Source organism: Sus scrofa, chromosome 10, assembly GCF_054392235.1.
Source record: "Sus scrofa isolate SSC_HxYL_T2T_F1_AM1 chromosome 10, Sscrofa_HxYL_maternal_Yorkshire_Landrace_v2.0, whole genome shotgun sequence".
NCBI lineage: Eukaryota > Metazoa > Chordata > Mammalia > Artiodactyla > Suidae > Sus > Sus scrofa.
The window spans coordinates 82,455,404-82,474,311 of NC_139392.1; the positions used below are offsets into that span (position 1 = coordinate 82,455,404).

At 35.8% G+C, this 18,908-nt stretch overlaps 1 protein-coding gene across 1 annotated transcript in view; it reads left to right on the forward strand.

The window, feature by feature from the left end:
• CCDC7 (coiled-coil domain containing 7) overlaps positions 1-18,908 on the forward strand; it is a 336,376-nt gene that overhangs the window by 56,822 nt on the left and 260,646 nt on the right. The gene's annotated exons all lie outside the window — the stretch shown is intronic.

The following is an 18,908-nucleotide window of genomic DNA, read 5'->3' on the forward strand; positions in this document are numbered from 1 at the left end:
GGCACATGTGGCTATTAAAATTAAAATTCAATTCAATTTAATTAAAAAAGCAATTACTGGGGGAATAAGTTACTATAATTTATTTATTTGTATTAAAGTATAGTTGGTTTACAGTGTTGTACCAGTTTCTCCTGTGTAGCAAAGCAGCTCAATTATACACACACACACACACACACACACACACACACATGCATGCACGCACATTTCTTTTTATATATTCTTTATCATCATGATCTATCCCAGGAGATTATATGTAGTAACCTATGCTATAGAGTGGGACCTTGTCATTTATTCATTTTTTTTTTCTTTCTTGGCCACATCCATGGAATATGGAAGTTCTCTGGGCCAAGGGTTGAATCTGAGCTACAACTCTGACCTGTGCCACAGCTGTGGCAATGCTAGATCCTTAACCTTTTGCACCAGGCTAGGGGTCAAACCTGCACTGCGACAGGGACAAGGCCAGATCCTTAACCTGCTGAGCCACAGTGGGAACTCCTGTTCATTCTAAATGTAATAGTTTGTATCTCTTAACCCCAAACTCCCAATCCATCCGACTCCCTCCCCTCTCCCCCTTGGCAACCACATGTCTGTTCTCTATGTCTCTGAGTCTATTTCTGTTTTGTACATAGGTTCATTTGTGCCATATTTTAGATTGCACATATAAGTGGTATCATATGGTATTTGTCTTTCTCTGTCAGACTTTCTTCTCTTAGTATGATAATCTCTAGTTGCATCTATGTTGCTTCAAATGGCATAATTTCATTGTTTTTTTATGACTGAGTAGTATTCTGTTGTATATATGTACCATGTCTTCTTAATCCATTCATCCCTCAGTGGACATTTATGTTGTTTCCATGTCTTGGCTATTGTGAATAATGCTGTTATCAACCTAGGGGTGCATGTATCTTTTTGAATTATAGTTTTGTTGGGATATATTCTCAGGAGTAGGATTGCTGGATCATACAGTAATTCTGTTTTTAGTAAAAAAAAAAAAAAAGCAATTTTTAAAGTCACACTAGCCACATTTCAAGTGCTTAGTAGCCACATGTGGCTATTGTTAAAAAGTTCTCTTGGACATTGATGGCTTTGAAATATCTGGCTTATAAATTCTTCTCTCAGTTTGATTAGATAGTTTCCTTAATATGTTTAAGGTATAGTGAAATATTTCATTGTTCAGGGACACCATAATTAAAAATTGCATAGGGACAGGGATATATTCCAAAGAATAAATACCTACTTTTTAGTTGAGAAAATGCTTTTATTGGGGGGGTGTGAAATTCAAATGAATGATTATAAGGATACGTGTATTATCTCTTGACACTTGTGTTTGATATTTGAGATTTAGCTGCCTTGAAATTAAATAGATGAATCATCATTAAATAGAGGAATCATCATCATCATAGAATATCTTCAATGTTTGAATGCACCTTGACAATTAACATTTTTTCCTACGGTGAGAACACTTTAGATCTACTCTTTTAGCAAACTTCACGTATATAATACAGTGGTATTATGAGCTGTAAACACCTTAGATACAGTAGATCTTTAGAACTTACTCAACTTATAAATGAAAATTTGTACTTTTTGACCAATATCACCTCATTTCCCCAACCCCATAGCTCCTGGCAATCACCATTCCACTCTCTTGTTCTAAAAATTTGACTTTTTAGCTTCCACATGTAAGTGAAATTATATAATATTTGTCTTTCTCTGACTTACTTCACTTATCACAGTATCCTCCAGGTTCATCTATATTTTCACAAATGGCAGCATTTCCTTCTTGTTTATGGCTGAATAGTATTCAGTTTCTTTTTTCATTCATCCATTGATGGAAACGTAAGTTGTTGGTTTTTTGTTTTTTTGGGTTTTTTTTGTCTTTTGGCCATTTCTTGGGCCGCTCCCGTGGCATATGGAGGTTCCCAGGTTGGGGGTTGAATAGGAGATGTAGCCACCGGCCTATGCCAGAGCCACAGCAACAAGGGATCTGAGCTGCGTCTGCAACCTACACCACAGCTCACGGCAACACCGGATCATTAAACTACTGAGCAAGGCCAGGGATGGAACCCACAACTTCATGGTTCTTAGTCGGATTCGTTAACCACTGCGCCACAACGGGAACTCCCGTAAGTTGTTTTTATATCTTGGCATTGTGGATATTGTGAACACCTCTACAGTAAACATGTTGGGAGTTTTCATCAGGAAAGGATGTTGAACTTTGTCAAGTGCTTTTCTGCATCTGTTAAGATGATTGTATGGTTTTAATCCTTCATTAGGTTAATAGGGCATATTTCATTTTTTGTTTTTCGTATGTGTTGGACCGTTGTTACATCCCAGAGAAAATCTCGCTTGATCATGGTGTATAGCCTTTTAATGTGCTGTTGAATTCAGTTTGTTAGTATTTTCTTAAGGATTTTTACATTTATGTTTGTCAGTGATAGTGGATTGCAGTTTTCTATTCTTATAGTGTATTTATCTGGCTTTAGTGGCAGGGTGATACTGGCTTCATAAAATGAGTTTGGAAGTGTTCGCTCCTCTTCACATTTTTTAGAAGACTTTGAGAAGCATTGGCATTAATCCTTCAAATGTTTCATGTGATTCAGCCTTGAAACCATTTTGTCCTGGGCTTTTATTTGTTGGAATTTTTTTGATTACTGTATCAATCTCCCAATTAGTTATAGGTCTATTTGTTTTTTACCTTCATAGTTCAACTTGGTAAGTAGTATGTTTCTACGAATTTATTCATTTCTTCTTGATGATACAGTTTAATGGTGTGTAATGGTGATAGTAATTTCTATGGCCTTTTTTATTTTTTATTGAAGTGTAGTTGATATAAAATATTGTGTTAGTTTCAAATATATAGCACAGTTATTTGAGTAAATTATAAAATGATCACCATGATAATTCTGGTTACTGTCACCCTGCAGAATTATTACAGCATTACTGACAATATTCTTTATGCAGTATATATCATGACTTACTTATTTTGCAACTAAGTTTATGCCACTTAATCCCCTTCATGTATATTGCCAAATCCCTTATCTACCTTTCTCTTGCATCTCTCTCTTCTTGTCTGTATCTATGACTCCATTTCTATTTAATTTGGTTTATTCATTTGCTTTTTAGATTCTAAATATAAGTTAAACCATGTGGTATTTGTTTTTCTCTGTCTGACTTACTTCATTTATATATCTGTGTATATCCATTATATATAATTGCTGTATATCCATTTGTGAGATTGCAGATGGCAAGATTTCATTTTTATGTGTACCCATACATATCACACATATCACATTTTGTTTATATCCATTCATCTATTGATTGTTACTTTCATGTCCTGGTTATTGTAAATAATGCTGCAGTAAACATAGGAGTGTATATTTATATTTGAAATAGTGTTTTTGTTTTCTTTGGAAAAACCCAGAAGTGGAATTACTAGATCATATGACAGTACTATTTTTAATTTTTTGAGGAACCTCGATACTGTTTTCCAAAGTGGTTACATCAGTTTACATTTCCACCAACAGTGCATGAAGGGTCCCTTTTCTCTGTCTTCTCACCAACATTTATTTTGTTATGTTATGGAAGATGACCATTCTGACTGTTGTGAGGTGATTTCTCACTGTGGTTTTGATTTTCAATTCCCTGATAGCTATAGCAAGCAGTGTTGAGCATCTTTTCATGTGCCTATTGGCCATCTGCATGTCTTCTTTGGAAAAATATCTGTTCAGGGCCTTTGCCCATTTTTAATTCAATTGTTTATTTTTTTGCTATTGCATGTGTTCTTTGTGTATTTTGAATATTAACCTCTTGCTGGATATATCCTTTCCAAATTCCTTATATTCTATTGCAGATGCTCTCTATTCTGTTCCATTGATCTGTGTGTCTGTTTTTGTGCTGGTATCATTATTGTTTTGATTATCATAGCTTTACAGCATAGTTATAAACCACTGAGTATGATGCCACCAGCTTTCTCAAGATTGCTTTGGCTATTTGGGGTCTTTTGTGTCTTCATGCATATTTTGGAATTATTTGTTCTAGTTCTATGAAAAATGCCTTGGCATCTTGATAGAGATTGCAGTGAAACTGTAGATTGCTTTATATTATAATGGGCATATTAACAACATTAATTCTTCTAGTTTATGAGCATGGTATATCTTTCCATTTATTTGTGGCATTGTAAATTTCATTCTTTAGTGCTTTAGTTTTCAGAGTATGTCTTTCACTTCTAGTTAAATTTATTCCTAGGTATTTTATTATTTTTGATGCAATTGCAAATGGAATTAATTTCTTATTCTCTTTCTGATAGAGCTTTATTAGAAACACAATGGATTTCAGTATATTAATTTTATATTCTGCAACTTTATTGAATTTATTGATTATCTTCTAATACTTTTTTGGTGGGTTCTAGAGTTTTTATGTATAGCATCATGTAATCTTGAATCAGTGATAGTTTTACTTCTTCCTTTCCAGTTTTGATTCCTTTTATTTCTGACTGCTGTCTGATTGCTGTGGCTAGAACGTTCAGTATTATGTTGAATAAAAGTGGCTAGAGTGAGCATTCTTGTCTTGTTCCCAATCTTAGAGGAAATGCTTTCAGCTTTTTATGATTGAATATGATATTAGTTGTGGGTTTATCATAATATGGCCTTTACTATGTTGAAATATGTTCCCTCCATATCTGTTTTATTGAGAGTTTTTATGATAAATGAATGTTGAAGTTTATCAGAAACTTTTTTGCATCTATTGAGGTGATCATATGTTTTTTGTTCTTCACTTTGTTAATGTGGTGTATTAATCTGTAGGCACTGAAAAATACTTGCATCCCTGGGATAAATCTGAACTTATACATATAGTCCTTCTCACAAGTTTTTGAAATCCGTTTGCTAACACTTTCTTGAAGATTTTTGAGTTTATGTTCACCAGGGATTTTTGGCTGATAGTTTTTTTTTTTTTTTTTTTGGTAGTATTTTTGCGTGGTTTTGTTGTCAGGGTAATTCTGGCCTCAGAGAATGAGTTTGGAACACTCCTACTTCCTCAATTTTTTGGAATAGTTTGATACTGTTAAGTAATAACTCTTCCTTAAATGTTTGGTAAAATTCACCTGTGAAGCTATCTGTTTCTGGACTTTTGTTTCTTATGAGTTTTTTGAATATTCATTCTGTCCTGTTACTAGTAATTGGTCTGTTCAGATTTTCTATTTCTTCCTGATTCAGTTTTGGGAAATTGTGTTTTTCTAAGAATTTCCCATTCCTCCCAGTTTGTCTTATTGGTGTATAGTAGTTTATAGTGACCTTTTGTGTTTTTGTGTTGTCATTTGTGACTTCTCTTTCATTTCTGATTTTACTTATTTGGGCTGTCTCTTTTTCCTTGAAGAGTCTGGCTAAGGGTTTATCAATTTTGTTTATCTTTTCAAAGAAAGTGTTCTTCATTTCATTGGTATTTTCTATTTTTTAGTCTCTATGTTTATTATTATTATTTTTTAGAATATTCTATTAGTATTACTGTCATTTTATTTTTTTATAATGATTCTTATTTTTTCCACTACAGTTGTTTGACAGTGTTCTGTCAACTTTCTGCTGCACAGCAAGGTGACCCAGTCACACATACATGTATACATTCTTTTTTCTTACATTATCATGCTTCATCACAAGTGACAAGACACTATTTTGTTGAAGATTTTTGCATCTATGTTCATCAGTGAAATTGGCCTGTAGTTTTTTTTTTTTTTGTAGTATCTTTCTCTGGTTTTGGTATTAGGGTGATGGCGGCCTCATAAAATGAGTTTGGGAGTATCCCTTCCTCCGCAATTTCTTGAAATAGTTTCAGAAGGAGAGGTGTTAGCTCTTCTCTAAGTGTTTCATAGAATTCGCCTCTGAAGCCGTCTGGTCCTGGACTTTTGTTTGTTGCAAGTTTTTTAATCAGTTTCAATTTTAGTTCTTGAGATGAGTCCATTCGTCTTTCTATTTCATCTTGGTTTCGTCTTGGAAGATTGCACTTTTCTAAGAATTTGTCCATTTCTTCTAGGTTTTCTGTTTTATTGGCGTAGAGTTGCATATAGTAGTCTCTTATGATCCTTTGTATTTCTGTGACGTCCGTTGTTACTTCTCTTTTTTCAGTTCTAATTTTATTGATTTGAGTCTTCTCTCTTTTTTTCTTGATAAGTCTGGCTAAGGGTTTATCAATTTTGTTGATCTTCTCAAAGAACCAGCTTTTTGTTTTGTTGATCTTTTCTATGGTTTTCTTTGTATCTATCTCATTGATTTCTGCTCTGATCTTTATGATTTCTTTCCTTCTACTGACTTTAGGTCTTGTCTGTTCTTCTCTCTCGAGCTGCTTTAGATGTAAAGTTAGGTTGTTCATTTGAGCTTTTTCTTGTTTCCTGAGTTGGGCTTTTATTGCTATAAACATTCCTCTTAGAACGGCTTTTGCTGCATCCCATAGGTTTTGGAGTGTCACATCTTCATTGTCATTTGCTTCTAGGTATTTTTTAATTTCCTCTTTGATTTCTTCAGTGATGCATTGGTTGTTTAGTAGCATGTTGTTGAGTCTCCACATGTTTGTGTTTTTTGCAGTTTTTCCTTGTTGTTGATTTCCAGTTGTATAGCGTTGTGATTGGAAAAGAAGCTTGATATTATTTCAATTTCCTTAAAGTTACGGAGGTTTGATTTGTAGCCCACATCCAACAATACATTAAAAGAATTGTACATAATGATCAAGTGGGATTTATCCCAGGGATTCAAGGATTCTTCGATATCCACAAATCAATAAGTGTGATATACCACATTAACACATTGAAGAATAAAAATCATGTGATTCTCTCAATAGATGTGGAAAAAAGCCTTTGACAAAATCCAACACCCATTTCTGATAAAAAACCCTTCAGAAAGTCGGCACAGAGGGAACCTACCTCAAAATAATAAAGGCCATATATGACAGACCCACAGCTAACATTCTCAATGGTGAAAAGCTGAAAAAATTCCCACTGAGATCATGAACAAGAGAAGGATGTCCACTTTCGCCACTACTCTTCAACAGTTTTGGAAGTCCTAGCCATAGCAATCAGAGAAGTAAAAGAGATAAAAGGGATCTGAATTGGAAAGGAAGAAGTAAAACTATCCCTATTTGCAGATGACATGACACTATACCTCGAGAATCCTAAAGACTCTACCAGAAAACTGTTAGAGCTCATCTATGAATTTGGCAAAGTCACAGGATACAAAATTAATACACAGAAATCAGTGGCATTTCTATACACCAACAATGAAAGAACAGAGAAATTAGGGAAGCAATCCCGTTTACCATTGCTTCCAAAAGAATAAAATACCTAGGAGTAAACCTACGTATAGAGACAAAAGACCTATGCTCTGAAAACTCTAAGACACAGATGAAAGAAATCAAAGATGACACAAATAGATGGAAAGATATACCATGCTCGTGGTTTGGAAGAGTTAATATTATCAAAATGACTATGCTACCCAAGGCTATATAGAGATTCAATGCAATCCCTATCAAATTACCAAGGAACATTTTTCACAGAACCCGAACAAAATATTTTAAAGTTTGTTTGGCAGTACAAAAGACCCAGAATAGCCAAAGACATCTTGAAAAATAAAAATGGAGCTGGAGGAATCAGGCTCCCGGACTTCAGACTCTACTACAAAGCAATAGTCGTCAAAACTGCTTGGTACTGTCACGTACAGATCAGTGGAACAGGATAGAAAGCCCAGAATTAAACCCACGCACCTATAGCCAACTAATCTATGACAAAGGAGGCAAGAATATACAGTGGAGAAAAGACAGCCTGTTCAATAAGTGGTGCTGGGAAAACTGGACAGCCACATGGAAAAGAATGAAATTAGAACACTCCCTAACACCATACACAAAAATCAACTCCAAATGGATTAAAGACCTAGATATAAGACCAGACACTATAAAACTCCTATAGGAAAACATAGGCCAAACACTCTCTGACATAAACAACAGCAACATCTCAGATCCACCTCTTAGAGTAATGACAGTAAAAACAAAAATAAACAAATGAGACCTAATTAAAGTTAAAAGTTTCTGCACAGCAAAGGAAACCCTAAACAAAACAAAAAGACAACCCACAGAATGGGAAAAAATCTTTGCAAGTGAATCAACTGACAAGGGATTAATCTCCAAAATTTATAAACACCTTCTGCAGCTCCATACCAAAAAAACAAACAAGCCTATCACAAAATGGGCAGAAGATCTAAACAGACAGTTCTCCAAAGAAGACATACAGATGGCCAAGAAACACATGAAAATGTGTTCAACATCAGTCATCATTGGAGAAACTGCAAATCAAAACCACTCTGAGGTACCACCTTACACCAGCCAGAATGGCCATCATCCAAAAGTCTGCAAACAGTTAAGTGCTGGAGAGGGTGCGGAGAAAAAGGAACCCTAGTACACTGTTGGTGGGATTGTAAATTGGTACAACCACTGTGGAAAACAGTATGAAGATTTCTCAGATAACTAAAAATAGAACTGCTGTTTGATCCAGCAATCCTACTCCTGGGCATCTATCCAGAGAAAACCATAACTGGAGAGGACACATGTACTCCGATGTTCATTGCAGCACTATTTTCAATAGCCAAGACATGGAAACAACCTAAATGTCCACCGACAGAGGAGTGGATCAAGAAGAAGTGGTACATATACACAATGAAATATTACTCAGCCATTAAAAGGAACGAAATATCAGCATTTTTAGCAACATGGATGGACCTAGAAATTATCATGCTAAATGAAGTCAGCCATACAATGAGACACCAACATCCAATGCTTTCACTGACATGTGGAATCTGAAAGAAGGACAGACTGAACTTCTTTGCAGAACAGATGCTGACTCACAGACATTGAAAAACTTATGGTCTCCAGAGGAGACCGTTTTGGGGGTGGGGGATGCGCTGTGGTTGTGGGATGGAAATCCTATAAAACTGGATTGTGATGATCTTTGTACAACTCTAAATGTAATAAATTCATTAAGTTATAAAAAACAAATGAAAGAAAACAAACAAAAAACAAGTGACCAGACATAGTTCCCAGTGCTATACAGCAGGATCCCATTGTATTTTTTAATTTTATTATTTATTTCCTCCTACTAACTTTGGGTTTTGTTTCTTGGTTTTCTAGTTAACTTTAGATGTAAAGTTCAATTGTTTGAGATTTTTCTTGTTTCTTGAGGTAGGTCTGTATTGCTGTAACCCTCCCCCCTGAAATGCCTTTGCTGCTATCTGTATATTTTGGAATGTTGTATTTTCATTTCATTTACCACATTTAAAAAATTTTCCTCTTTGATTTCTTTAATCATTGATTGGTTATTTAGTATCATGTTGTTTAGACTCCCATGTATTTGAGTTCTTTCCAGGACTTTTCTGGTAGTTCATTCCTAGTGTAATACCATTGTGGTTGGGAAAGATGCTTTATATGATTTCAGTTATTTTAAATTTATTACAAATTGTTTTGTGGCCTAACACCTGATTGGTACAGGAGAATTTTTATGTGCATTTGAAAGAATGAGTATTCTGCTCTTTTGGATGAAGTGATTTCTATCTATAACTGTTAAATCCACCTGGTCTAATGTGTCATTTAAATCCAATGTTTTCTTGGAGTTCCCGTCATGGCTCAGCAGAAACAAATCTGACTGGCATCCATGAGGATGCAGGTTTAATCCCTGCCCTAGCTTTGCCTTGAACTGTGGCGTAGGTTGCAGAGATGGCTCAGATCCCACATTGCTTTGGCTGTTCCATAGGCCTGCAGCTGTAGCTCCAATTTGACCCCTAGCCTGGGAACCTTCATATGCTATGGGTGCAGCCCTTAAAATAAATAAATTAAATAAATAAATAAATCCAGTGTTTTCTTATTGATTCACTTTCTGAGTAATCTATCCATTGATGTAAATGGGGTGTTCAAGTCCCCTACTATGAATGCATTACTGTTGTTTCTCCTTTTATATCTATTAATACTTGGTTTATGTTTGTAGGTACATCTGTTTTGGGTACATATATATTTATAAGCGTTTTATCTTCGTAGATTAGTCCCTTGATCATTATTTAATGTCCTTTTGTGGCTTTTGTTATACTTTTTGTCTTAAAGTCTGTTTTGTCTGACAGAAGTATTTCAACTCAGCTTTCGTTTTTACTTCTGTTGCGTGGAATATCTTTCCATCCCTTCACTTTCAATCTGTATGTGTCTTTAGATATGAAGTGAGTCTCTTATAGGTAGCATATATATGGTTATTTTTTTTCAATAATTCAGCCACTTTATGCCTTTTGATTGTAGTCTCTTTACATTTAAATTAGTTATGGATTGGTCTGTACTTATTGCCATTTAAAAAATTGTTTCCCAGTTTTTTTCTGTTGTTCTATGTTCCTTTTTTCTTCTCTTGTTCTCTTCTGTTGTGATTGCATGACCTTTAATATTATGACTCTATTCCTTTCTTGTTTATTTTTCATATATCTAGCATCAGTTTTTAGTTTGTGTTTACCATGAATTCAGTTCTTATACCACAATGTATGCATATAGCAGTCTATTTAAAATAAGTGGTTGCTTATGTTTGATTGCATTCTAAAAGCACTGAATTTTCACTTCCCTCTATTGTTTATGTATTTGACATCATTGTTTATATCTTTATGTTTTATATCCCTAACTAATTATTGTATATATGGGTGATATATTCCTTTTGTCTTTTAACCTTCATATTAGCTGTATAGGTGGTTGATATAGTGCTTTTACTATATATTTGCCTTTACCAGTGAGTTTTTTTTTTTTAAGATTTTTGTATTTCTTCTTGTGGTTGTTCTTTTATTTATTTATTTATTTATTTATTTATTTATTTATTTATTTTGTCTCTTTGCCTTCTCTAGGGCCACTCCCTCAGCATATGGAGATTCCCAGGTTAGGGGTCGAATCAGACCTGTAGCCACTGGCCTACACAACAGCCACAGCAACATGGGATCTGAGCCATGTCTGCAACCTACACCATAGCTCACAGCAATGCTGGATCCTTAACCCACTGAGCAAGGCCAGGGATCAAACCCACAACCTCATGGTTCCTAGTCGGATTCGTTAACCACTTAGCCATGACGGGAACCCCTCTTTTATGTTTAAAGAAGTCACTTTAACAAAATTTCCTGTAATTTTATTTTAATGGTGGTGCACTCTTTTACCTAATCTTGTCTAGGATACTCTTTCTTTTACCTATTCTTCAATTCTGAATGATAAATTTGCCAGATGTAATATTCTTGGTTGTGAGCTTTTTCCCTTCACCACTTTGTGTTGTGCCACTCCCTCTTGTCTTGCATGTTTCTGCTGAAAAGTCATCTGATAGTGTTATGAGAGTTCCCCTATATGTAACTAGTTGATTTTCTCTTGGTGCTTTTAAGGTTTTCTCTTTAACTTATGACATTTTAATTATAATGTGTCTTGTTTTGAGTTTCTTTGGGTTCATCTTGTGTTGGACTCTCTTTGCCTCCTGAACTTGGATATCTATTTCCTTTGCCAAATTAAGGAAATTTTAATCCATTGTTTCTTCAGGTAGGTTTTCTGTCCTTATTTTCTCTCTTCTTCTTCTGGGAACTCTATAATGTGAGTGTTATTATTATAGTTTTTTTAGTGATAGCATGCAGAAATTCTCAGACCAAGGATCCAACCTGAGCCACAGCAGTGACAGCACTGCTTCCTTCACTGCTAGGCCACCAAGGAACTCCACAAATGTTATTTATATGTTTGATCTTATCCCAGAAGTCCCTTAAACTATCCTTAGTTATTTTGTTTATTTTTCTTTTTGATGTTCTAACTGGGTGATTTTTCGCTACCCTACCTTCCAATTCCCTGGCCTATTCTTCTGTATCATATAATCTGCTGCTGATCCCCTCTATTGTATTTTTCGTTATTTTCTTTAGCTCTGATTATTTCTTTTTTGTATTTTCTGTTTCTTTATTGAAGTTTTTACTGTGTTTCCTCCATTCTTCTCTGAATTTGGTGTTCATCTTTATGACCACACTTTAAATTTTTATCTGGTTGAATGCTTTCTCCATTTCAATCAGTTGTTTTGCTAAGGTTTTATTTTATTCTTTTTTTTTTTTTCTTTTTAGGGCCTCACCCATGGCATATGGAGGTTCCTAGGCTAGGGCTCTAATTGAAGCTGTAGCCACCAGTCTACACCACAGCCAAAGCAATGCCAGGTCTGAGCCACATCTACGACTTATACCACAGCTCACTGCATTGCCAGATCCTCAACACAGTGAGTGAGGCCAGAGATCGAACCCACAACCTCATGGTTCTTAGCTGGATTCATTTCCACTGTGCCATGATGGGAACTCCTGGTTTATTCTTTTGTTTGAAACATATTCCTTTGTCTTCTTACTATGCCTAACTCTCTGTTTGTTTCTGTGTTTTAGGTAGATGAGCTATATCTTCCAGTCTTTTTTTTTTTTTTTTTGTCTTTTTAGGTCCACACCCCACAGCATATAGATGTTCCCAGGCTAGGGGTCACATCAGAGCTGTAGCTGCTTCCCTATGCCACAGCCACAGCAACTCCAGATCTGAGCCATGTCTGTGACCTACAGCACAGCTCACAGCAACACTGGATCCTTAACCCACTGAGCGATGCCAGGGATGAAACCTGAGTCCTCATGGATGATGGGAATTCCTGTATCTTCCAGTCTTGAAGCAATGGCTTTATGTAGAAAGTATCCTATAAGGACCAGTGCCCCCTTGGCCACCAGATCCTGGTGCTCCAGGAGTGTTCCCTATGTGTCTTTGTGTGCCTACCTGTTGTGTCGGGGTTTTAATTGCTGTGGATATTCTAGAGTATGAAGTGGCTCTTAGCATGGCTGTCTGTAAGGCCTAGTGCAAATGTTGCAGGAGCTCTGATATGCAGGACTGGCATCTGAGCATGCCTAGCAGGTGTGGTGAGATGGGGAGCTGCTTTTGAGGAGTGATGTCTGGGACAGGTCTGCAGGCAAATCTGGGACAGTGCAAATGGTACTTGGTAAGGTAGATACAGAGAGTGAGAAATGACAATCACAAGTGCAAGGCCAGCTAAGTAGAAGACAAGCAAAAAACAAAACAAAACAAAACAAAAATAAAGCCAGCTCCTGCCAGTGCCTCCATATCCAGAGAATGTTCCATCAAATCCATGCTCCTTGGGCACACACACTAAAATTAGTCAGTGAATCTTGTTCATGTGTAAGCCAGGCACTTTTCAAACTTCTACCTCTGTGCTGAAACCTAGTGTGATGAGTTTTTATACGAACTCTTGAAGACCAAAGTCTCAGTTCCTTAAAGCTGTTCAGCTCTCTTGGCTATAATCCCTGTTAGGTTTTCAAAGCCAGACACTGCAGAGACTTCCTTGTGAAGGTCTCCTGGGCTGAGAAACCCAATGTGGTGTTTGGACCCCTTGCTTTTCAAGGAGAACCTTCATGGCTATAATATATTTCCCATCTCTGGCCAAGAGTGTGGGTCCTAGCCAGACCATATGGTTCTCCTCCTACCCTTCTCAATGTGGTTTTTAATTTTTATCCTTAGTTGTGGAAAATAGTTTCTATTAGTTTTCTGGTTATTTTGAGAGATAGTTACTTTATATATATTTGTAGTTTGGGTATGCCCATTGTAGGAGGCAAGCTCACAATTTTCCTACTCTTTTATCATGCCTTCCCCACCAGTGTTATATGTATTTCTTCATATAAGTTGTCTCCTTTTTAATTTAAGTTCTCTCCTTAATAGAGTGTCTCCTTTTTAATTTTTAATTTTATTTGCTTGAGGCCTTTCTCTATTTTCTTGGGTTAGTGTAGCTAAACATTTGTCAGGTTTGTTTGTCTTTTAAAAAACAAACTGTTAGTTTTATTGATCTTTTCTATTGTCTTTCTGGTCTCTATTTCATTTATTTCTGGCTTAATCTTTATTATTTTTATTTTCTGCTAACTCTGGGCTTAGTTTGTTCTGCTTTTTCTAGTTTCCTGAGGCATAACATTAGGTTGTTTATTTGAGGTCTTTCTTTTTTCTTGAACTTCACTCTCAGACGGCTTTTGCCATATAGCTCTTAAATTTGTGTATTTTTTGGTTGTTGTTTGTTTCAAGATACTTTCTGATTTCCTTGTTAATTTCTTTTTTTGTCCCATTGGTTGTGGCACTCTGTTGCCTAATGTTTGTGAATTTTTCCAGTTTCTTCTTGTTAACCGATTTTAAGTTTCCTACAATTGTGTTTAGAAAAGATAACTTGGTATAATTTCAGCCTTGTCACTTTTTTATGACTTGTTTTGTGACCCACATATAATATATTTTATAGAATATTTTATGTTTACTTGAGAAGAATGTGTATCCTGCTGCTATTGGATAGAATATTGTATATATGTCTATTTTGTGTGGTCTATAGTGTTAGAAGTCAGCTCTTTCCTTACTGATTTCTGACTAGATGATCTATCTGTTGTTGAAAATGGATTGTGGAATGCTTCTACTGATATTGTTTATTGTCTATATCTCCTTCAGTTAATATTTGCTATATATAGTTAGGTGTTCCAGTGTAGGGCATGTTTATATTTACAATTGTTATGTCATCTTGATGAATTTATTCTTTTATTATTTGTAGTGACATACTTTGTCTTATGACCAATTTTGTCTGAGAGTCTATTTGGTTCAGTATAAGTATAGACACTCTTGCTGTTTTTGGTTATGATCTGCATGAAATATGTTCTTCCATGTCTTTACTCTCATTCTATGTATGTCTTAAAATAAGTCTTTTTTCTTTCTTTCTTTCTTTTTGTCTGTGCCTATGGTATATGGAAGTTTTGACTAGGATCAAACCCATACCACAGCAGCAACCCAAGCTGCTGCAGTGATACCACTGTATCGTTAATCCACTGGCCATAAGAGAACTCCTAAAGAGAGTCTTTTATAGGCAGCATATTTTGTATTCTTTTTAAAATCCATTTACCCACTCTGTGTCTCTTGATTGGAGAATTTAAACCATTTGCATTTAGATTAATTAATGATAAAGACTATTGTCATTTTGTTAGTTTTTTTTTCCAGTTGTTTCATAGATCTTTTGTTTTTTATTCTCTTTCTGTATTCCTTTCTTATTTGTCAATATTTTTTGTTGGTAATCTTTGATTCATTTCTTTCCATCTTTTGTGTTTTTACCAGAGGTTTCTTCTTTGTAGATACCATTAGGTTTTCATAAAACATCTTATAATAGTCTATTTAGGCTGATAGCAATTGAAGTAGAATTACATACAAGAACTTTACTTTTGCTTTTCACATTTCTATGGTCACAGTTTACATTTTTATATTATATATCTGCTATACTAGCTATAGTTGTAAGTTTTACACATGAGTTAAAAGTGATGTATGTACCACCATTATGGTGTTGTTTTGAAAAAATACTATATATTAACCTTTACTTGGTGAGTGTTATACTTTCACAATTGTCATATTGTGTTTGTTTTAAGTTGAAAAACTCCTGTTAGCATTTTTTTATAAGGCAGGTCTAGTAATGATGAACCCCTCAACCTTTCGTTTGTCTGACATGGTCTTTATTTTCCCTTGATTTCTGAAGGATGACTTTACCTGGGAGAGTATTCTCCATAGGTATTTTTTAATGAGAATTTCAATGTTTATTTCGAGTTCTTGCTCTCTTTTTCTTTCTTTTTTTTTTTGTCATGCCTTCAGCATGTGGAAATTCCTGGGCCAGGGATCAAACCTGTGCCCAGCAGTTACCCAGATCACAATGATAAAAGGAACCGTAACCAGCAAGGCCATTAGAGAACTCCTATTGGCATTTTTTAAATTTTTTAGTGTTTTGAATATCATCCCAGTCCCCTCTGATCTGCAAGGTTTCTGTTGAAACATTTGCCAATAACCTTATGAGGGGAGTTCCCTTTCTTTATCTTTGACTTTTGACAGTTTGACCATACTGTGTCTAAGAGTAATTCTCTTCAGGTGATCCTGTCTGGGGTACCTTGAGCCTTGTGTATCTGAATGTCCATATCCATCCAAGATTTGGTAGATTTTAGCCAAAATTTACTTCCTTAAATAAGTTTCCTCCCTCCTTCTCAAACTTTTTCTGAGACTCCCAAAATGTGTATTTTTATTCGTTTGATAGTATCTCATAGATCTTATATGCCTTTTCTCACTTTTTTCTTTTCATTTTGTTCCACTAATGGGATAATTTCAGATAACTTGTTTTCACATTTACTGATTTTTTTTTTCATGTCAAGTCCGTTGTTGATGCTTTCTATTTAACGTTTCAGTTCTGTAATTGTTTTTCAACTTCAAAATTTTTGTTTGCTTCTTTTTTGTGGTTTCTGTTTTTCTCTGTTAATCTTCTCATTTTGTTTATTCATTGTTTTCCTGATTTTGTTTAGTTGTCCATCTGTGTTCTCTTGCATCTGTTTTGCATCTTTAATAGGTTATTTTGATTTCTTCGTCAGGAAATTCATTGATTTGTTTCTTTGAGTTTGGTTATTAAAACTCTATTAGTTTTCTTTGGTGTTATCATAAGTATTTGTTTAGCTTGTATTGTCTATGTATTTGAAGAAGCACATACATATTAAATCTTTAAAGGCTGGTTTTGGCAGGTAAAAGCTTTCTCTTGTTGGGCCCTGGGCAATAACATTTTCTCAGGGATTGCAGTCACATGGAGTTGGAGGGGAGTTATATGGCTTCTGCTAGGTCTGCCATGTGGTCTGTGGTTGGTATTGTTACCAGGAGCCCAAGGATGTGTGTATTTTTTTGTGGTTCCTGGGTTGTAACTGTATCTTGCACCTTTGTCAGTATGCATGGCTCTGGGACACGGGTACATTTTAGGGTCCATAGATCACAGACCTTTAACAAGTAGTAGTGGTGTGGTTCTCTGCAAAGTGGTAGTTTCCTTTGGATCCCTGGAAGTATACCAAAAGGTCATTAAGAAAATTTCTTGGTGGTTAAGTTGGTCCTGGTCTGCTGCTTAAGAGAGGGCTGGCACTGAGAAACTGGGCTGCTTCAGCGTGGACAGTTATGACAGAAGTCTGTGGGCCTGTTTATGGGGACACGTTTGGGTGCCTTTACTTACAGGTCCCTGCATGGGTAGTAGTGCTCCCTGACTGTGGATACAAGAGTGTTACACCAAGTTATGGGGCCACTTCAAGATACACAGGACCAGGGTCTTTGGCTATGTCTCACGGGGCACTGATGGGAAGTCCCTGGGTGGGTAAGAGTGCTTGTCATAAAGCACTCTGGCCATTTTAAGACCCACAGATAGATTAAGCTTAACAGGCCTGTTAACCTGGAGCAGGGATGGATGTGACTCCCACTGGGTACCTTGGTGAATGGTGCTAGTGGCAGGACCAAAGCCAAATGAAGTTGAGCTGAATCACAGAGAGGCAGTGCTATTTCTGGGTCTGTAGCTGTGTCCCTGGTCAGTGAATATGATACTTGGGCACTGGCCTTCTTCATTAAACTGGACCTCTTTGATCTTGGGCCTCATTGTGGTTTCATAATCTTCTACCTGTATTCCATAGCTCCCATATACGCACTTTTGTCTGTGGATGGCTTCCACATTATTGTTGCTCAGGGAGAATAGGAATAGGGCAACTCATTGGCTGATAATACTCCTTTGATGATTGCTTTTAGAAGGGTAGGGTTGGGGTAGGTAAATGAGGGTCTGAATAAGCTACACATGTAGTTGTTACTTTGTTTCTGTGGCTTGTTATATTTGATGAGTGACCTAAATACTAACAACTTTCTCCTTAACACATTATCTATTATTACTCATTTACTTTCCCAAATGCTTTTAGGAGGACTTTTTAAAAAAGAGGAGTTTGGGTTTCATAGCAAGTTTGAAGGGAATGTAGAGAGTTCCCATATATACCACCTGACTGCACATATGCACAGCCTCTCTCTGTTAGCAGCATTCCTCATCAGACTGGTACATTTGTTCACAGTTGGCAAACCCACATTGACACATTATAATCACTCAAAGTCTATAGTTTACATCATGGCTCATTCTTTGGTTTGTATATTCTATGTCTTTGACAACTTTAAAATAACACGTGTCTATTCTTATTGTATCATATAGAGTGTTCTCACTTTTCTAAAAATCCTCTCTGTCCCATCTATTCATCCCTTCCCTCATATCTCAACTTCTGGCAAACATTGATTTTTTTTTTCCAATCTCCATGGTTTTATCTTTAGTGGGAATCATACAGTATGTGTCCTTTCTGATTAGCTTCTTTCTTTTAGTGATAGGCATTTAAGATTCCTCCATATCCTTTCATGGCATGATATAGTTCATTATTTTTCACTCTGGGTGATACTCTATTTTATGGATATGCCACAATTTACTTATTTGCCCACTAAAGAATATTTTGGACAGTTTCGTGTTTTGTAAGTTATGAACAAAGCTGCATCTTTGACACAAATTTTTGTGTGAGTATAAGTTTTCAACTCCTTTGGGTAAATTTAATCAAAGAACGCAATTTCTGGATCATTTGGTAAAAGTGTATTTAATTTAGTAAGAAACTGCCGAACTATATTGCAAATGGTCTATAATATTTTGTGTTTTCTCCTGCAGTGAACAAGAGTTCCTATTGCTCTACATCTTTAGCAGCATTTGGTGTGGTCACTATTCCAGATTTGACCATTCTAAAGTGGTGTAGGAGTTTAATTTGCATTTTCCTGATGATATATGATGGGGAACATATTTTCATATGCTTATTTGCTATCTGTATATCTTCTGTTAAGGCTTTTGGTCTAGTTTTTAATCAAGTTATTTGTTTCCTTATTGTTGAATTTTAGGGTTCTTTCTTTTGGGTAACAGTGTTTTTTTTTTTTTTCTTTTTGTCTTTTTAGGGCCACACCTGCAGCATATGGAGATCCCCAGGCTAGGGGTCGAATCAGAGCCA